The sequence below is a fragment of the Schistocerca gregaria genome, unplaced genomic scaffold (assembly GCF_023897955.1).
Source record: "Schistocerca gregaria isolate iqSchGreg1 unplaced genomic scaffold, iqSchGreg1.2 ptg001120l, whole genome shotgun sequence".
Classification (NCBI taxonomy): Eukaryota; Metazoa; Arthropoda; class Insecta; order Orthoptera; family Acrididae; genus Schistocerca; species Schistocerca gregaria.
The window spans coordinates 42,501-47,500 of NW_026062454.1; positions in this window are offsets into that span (position 1 = coordinate 42,501).

Sequence of the window (5,000 nt, forward strand, 5' to 3'; positions counted from 1 at the left end):
GAGACACACAATACGTAAACATCTGGAATGCGACAATGTCGAGTGCATCCTCTCTGCCACATTGCACCGTCGACACTATGATAACCAGAGCAGTAGGTCCACCTATAAAAGCACAATACCCCACTCCTCCGACAACTACCATTGCTCAGATAAATCAACACCACCAACACACATCCTACACAGAGGGGCACCAAATATCATCCCCCGCCCTCGTGTTATACCACATGAAAAATTGCAGAAGTGAGAGACACACATCCGCCAGCCTCTTGCTACAAGCATCGAACCGACGTGACGTATCTGACGGTGACTCAGGCATCCGTGTACTGCCACCACTATCCACCCCCCCCCCCCCTCTCTCTCTGCCCCCTTCCCACACAATACCAAATTTAACCAACTTTATCGCTTAACCTAACTGTGGCTGTACCAGTTTATCGCTTAACCTAACTGTGGCTGTACCAGTTTATCGCTTAACCTAACTGTGGCTGTACCAGTTTATCGCTTAACCTAACTGTGGCTGTACCAGTTTATCGCTTAACCTAACTGTGGCTGTACCAGTTTATCGCTTAACCTAACTGTGGCTGTACCAGTTTATCGCTTAACCTAACTGTGGCTGTACCAGTTTATCGCTTAACCTAACTGTGGCTGTACCAGTTTATCGCTTAACCTAACTGTGGCTGTACCAGTTTATCGCTTAACCTAACTGTGGCTGTACCAGTTTATCGCTTAACCTAACTGTGGCTGTACCAGTTTATCGCTTAACCTAACTGTGGCTGTACCAGTTTATCGCTTAACCTAACTGTGGCTGTACCAGTTTATCGCTTAACCTAACTGTGGCTGTACCAGTTTATCGCTTAACCTAACTGTGGCTGTACCAGTTTATCGCTTAACCTAACTGTGGCTGTACCAGTTTATCGCTTAACCTAACTGTGGCTGTACCAGTTTATCGCTTAACCTAACTGTGGCTGTACCAGATTATCGCTTAACCTAACTGTGGCTGTACCAGATTATCGCTTAACCTAACTGTGGCTGTACCAGATTATCGCTTAACCTAACTGTGGCTGTACCAGATTATCGCTTAACCTAACTGTGGCTGTACCAGATTATCGCTTAACCTAACTCAATTTGTCCCTTAACCTAACTCAATTTGTCCCTTAACCTAACTCAATTTGTCCCTTAACCTAACTCAATTTGTCCCTTAACCTAACTCAAGTTGTCCCTTAACCTAACTCAATTTGTCCCTTAACCTAACTCAATTTGTCCCTTAACCTAACTCAATTTGTCCCTTAACCTAACTCAATTTGTCCCTTAACCTAACTCAATTTGTCCCTTAACCTAACTCAAGTTGTCCCTTAACCTAACTCAATTTGTCCCTTAACCTAACTCAATTTGTCCCTTAACCTAACTCAATTTGTCCCTTAACCTAACTCAATTTGTCCCTTAACCTAACTCAATTTGTCCCTTAACCTAACTCAATTTGTCCCTTAACCTAACTCAAGTTGTCCCTTAACCTAACTCAAGTTGTCCCTTAACCTAACTCAAGTTGTCCCTTAACCTAACTCAAGTTGTCCCTTAACCTAACTCAAGTTGTCCCTTAACCTAACTCAAGTTGTCCCTTAACCTAACTCAAGTTGTCCCTTAACCTAACTCAAGTTGTCCCTTAACCTAACTCAAGTTGTCCCTTAACCTAACTCAAGTTGTCCCTTAACCTAACTCAAGTTGTCCCTTAACCTAACTCAAGTTGTCCCTTAACCTAACTCAAGTTGTCCCTTAACCTAACTCAAGTTGTCCCTTAACCTAACTCAAGTTGTCCCTTAACCTAACTCAAGTTGTCCCTTAACCTAACTCAAGTTGTCCCTTAACCTAACTCAAGTTGTCCCTTAACCTAACTCAATTTGTCCCTTAACCTAACCCACGTTGTCCCTTAACCTAACTCAAGTTGTCCCTTAACCTAACTCAATTTGTCCCTTAACCTAACTCAATTTGTCCCTTAACCTAACTCAATTTGTCCCTTAACCTAACTCAATTTGTCCCTTAACCTAACTCAAGTTGTCCCTTAACCTAACTCAAGTTGTCCCTTAACCTAACTCAAGTTGTCCCTTAACCTAACTCAAGTTGTCCCTTAACCTAACTCAAGTTGTCCCTTAACCTAACTCAAGTTGTCCCTTAACCTAACTCAAGTTGTCCCTTAACCTAACTCAAGTTGTCCCTTAACCTAACTCAAGTTGTCCCTTAACCTAACTCAATTTGTCCCTTAACCTAACTCAAGTTGTCCCTTAACCTAACTCAAGTTGTCCCTTAACCTAACTCAATTTGTCCCTTAACCTAACTCAAGTTGTCCCTTAACCTAACTCAAGTTGTCCCTTAACCTAACTCAAGTTGTCCCTTAACCTAACTCAAGTTGTCCCTTAACCTAACTCAAGTTGTCCCTTAACCTAACTCAAGTTGTCCCTTAACCTAACTCAAGTTGTCCCTTAACCTAACTCAAGTTGTCCCTTAACCTAACTCAAGTTGTCCCTTAACCTAACTCAAGTTGTCCCTTAACCTAACTCAAGTTGTCCCTTAACCTAACTCAAGTTGTCCCTTAACCTAACTCAAGTTGTCCCTTAACCTAACTCAAGTTGTCCCTTAACCTAACTCAAGTTGTCCCTTAACCTAACTCAAGTTGTCCCTTAACCTAACTCAAGTTGTCCCTTAACCTAACTCAAGTTGTCCCTTAACCTAACTCAAGTTGTCCCTTAACCTAACTCAATTTGTCCCTTAACCTAACTCAATTTGTCCCTTAACCTAACTCAATTTGTCCCTTAACCTAACTCAATTTGTCCCTTAACCTAACTCAATTTGTCCCTTAACCTAACTCAATTTGTCCCTTAACCTAACTCAATTTGTCCCTTAACCTAACTCAAGTTGTCCCTTAACCTAACTCAATTTGTCCCTTAACCTAACTCAAGTTGTCCCTTAACCTAACTCAAGTTGTCCCTTAACCTAACTCAAGTTGTCCCTTAACCTAACTCAAGTTGTCCCTTAACCTAACTCAAGTTGTCCCTTAACCTAACTCAAGTTGTCCCTTAACCTAACCCACGTTGTCCCTTAACCTAACCCACGTTGTCCCTTAACCTAACCCACGTTGTCCCTTAACCTAACCCACGTTGTCCCTTAACCTAACCCACGTTGTCCCTTAACCTAACCCACGTTGTCCCTTAACCTAACCGACGTTGTCCCTTAACCTAACCGACGTTGTCCCTTAACCTAACCGACGTTGTCCCTTAACCTAACCGACGTTGTCCCTTAACCTAACCGACGTTGTCCCTTAACCTAACCCACGTTGTCCCTTAACCTAACCCACGTTGTCCCTTAACCTAACCCACGTTGTCCCTTAACCTAACCCACGTTGTCCCTTAACCTAACCCACGTTGTCCCTTAACCTAACCCACGTTGTCCCTTAACCTAACCCACGTTGTCCCTTAACCTAACCCACGTTGTCCCTTAACCTAACCCACGTTGTCCCTTAACCTAACCCACGTTGTCCCTTAACCTAACCCACGTTGTCCCTTAACCTAACCCACGTTGTCCCTTAACCTAACCCACGTTGTCCCTTAACCTAACCCACGTTGTCCCTTAACCTAACCCACGTTGTCCCTTAACCTAACCCACGTTGTCCCTTAACCTAACCCACGTTGTCCCTTAACCTAACCCACGTTGTCCCTTTGCCTAACATAGTTCACTGCTCGGAATCTCTGGTGTCGTTGTTATCCTCATGTAGATGTCTTGCGAGTGTTGCTTACTTTCCACATATTCCTGCTATCCACTGTCAATTGTACTGCAATAGGACTATATCGCCGACCCCCCCCCCTCCCCCCCCTCTGTCCCCCTCTGTCCCCCTCTTTGTGTCTCTGTCCTCTCAAGCTGGTCGGTCTGGCGTTTGAGTGTTAAATGAGCCTCGCAGCTGTTCAGTTGCATTCAGATGTCGACGCCCTCAGTGTACGTCGTGGTATGGTCTGTGTCCATTGTCCGCTGATGTCGTACGCGTAACCCACACGCTGTACCGATCATCGGTCGTTACGTACAGAGTGAAGTAGTGTGATACGTGTGACCGTACGCTGGCTGTGCCCAACGGTGTCGAATCTCAATTTCCATATGTTGTGCTTGATGCTACTTGTCTCGTCTCCCAATAACAGCTAGGTTGCACTGTGGTACGCCGTAGAGGCGTGTGGGAGGAACGTACGAACGCATTGTATGTCACCCTGGGTCGCTGGGGGTGGTGGTGCGGTGAGTCAGGTCAGGTCAGGTCAGCGTGAGCCGTCTGATGTAGTGACGCGTGTATTCCGACTTTGTCGTATTGCCTCACACAAAGTGCTACCCTGGTGGACCGCGTTCCATATCTGGGACATGCCGCAGATGCCGGTTGACAGTGGATCGCGGAAGGTACATCGCATACGTGCGCGGGCCACCTTCCACGTGTTCTCTTCTGCACATGTCGCAGTGTGTATGTGGTCTGATGTAGCGTGTCGTGACACATGACATCCTGGCATGCAAGAATTGTTGAATTCGCAAATGTAGGTGGACATCTACGTTTACTGCCCAAGATACGCAAATGAACTGGAAATCCGTTGTTGAGCGGTTGTTCACGCTGGAGGTGAATCTGTGATGGCGACGATCGGTACAGCTATTAACCGGTTGTTTCAGCGGTACCCGCCACATCCACACGCGTGACTAGGCCCATGTGGGTATGAAGCGATACGCGGCGGTGGCTTGGTGGGACTGTTCCCGGCCGGTGAAGGGGGGCCGCCCGGCGTGTTGGCCGCGCGCTGCGTGGGCGCACGCGCAACAGGCGGCTGGTGGGGGGCGCCGAGTGGCAGGAGCGCCAGCCGACGGGCCCGGCAGGCGGCGCAGCTACGCTGCGGCGCACCCTGCACGCGGCGCCTGGCGGCCAAAGTTGGTTCAGCCGAGCCCGGTGCGAAGCGCGGTGGACATCTGCAGTGTGCTGGTCTGATTGAGGACTG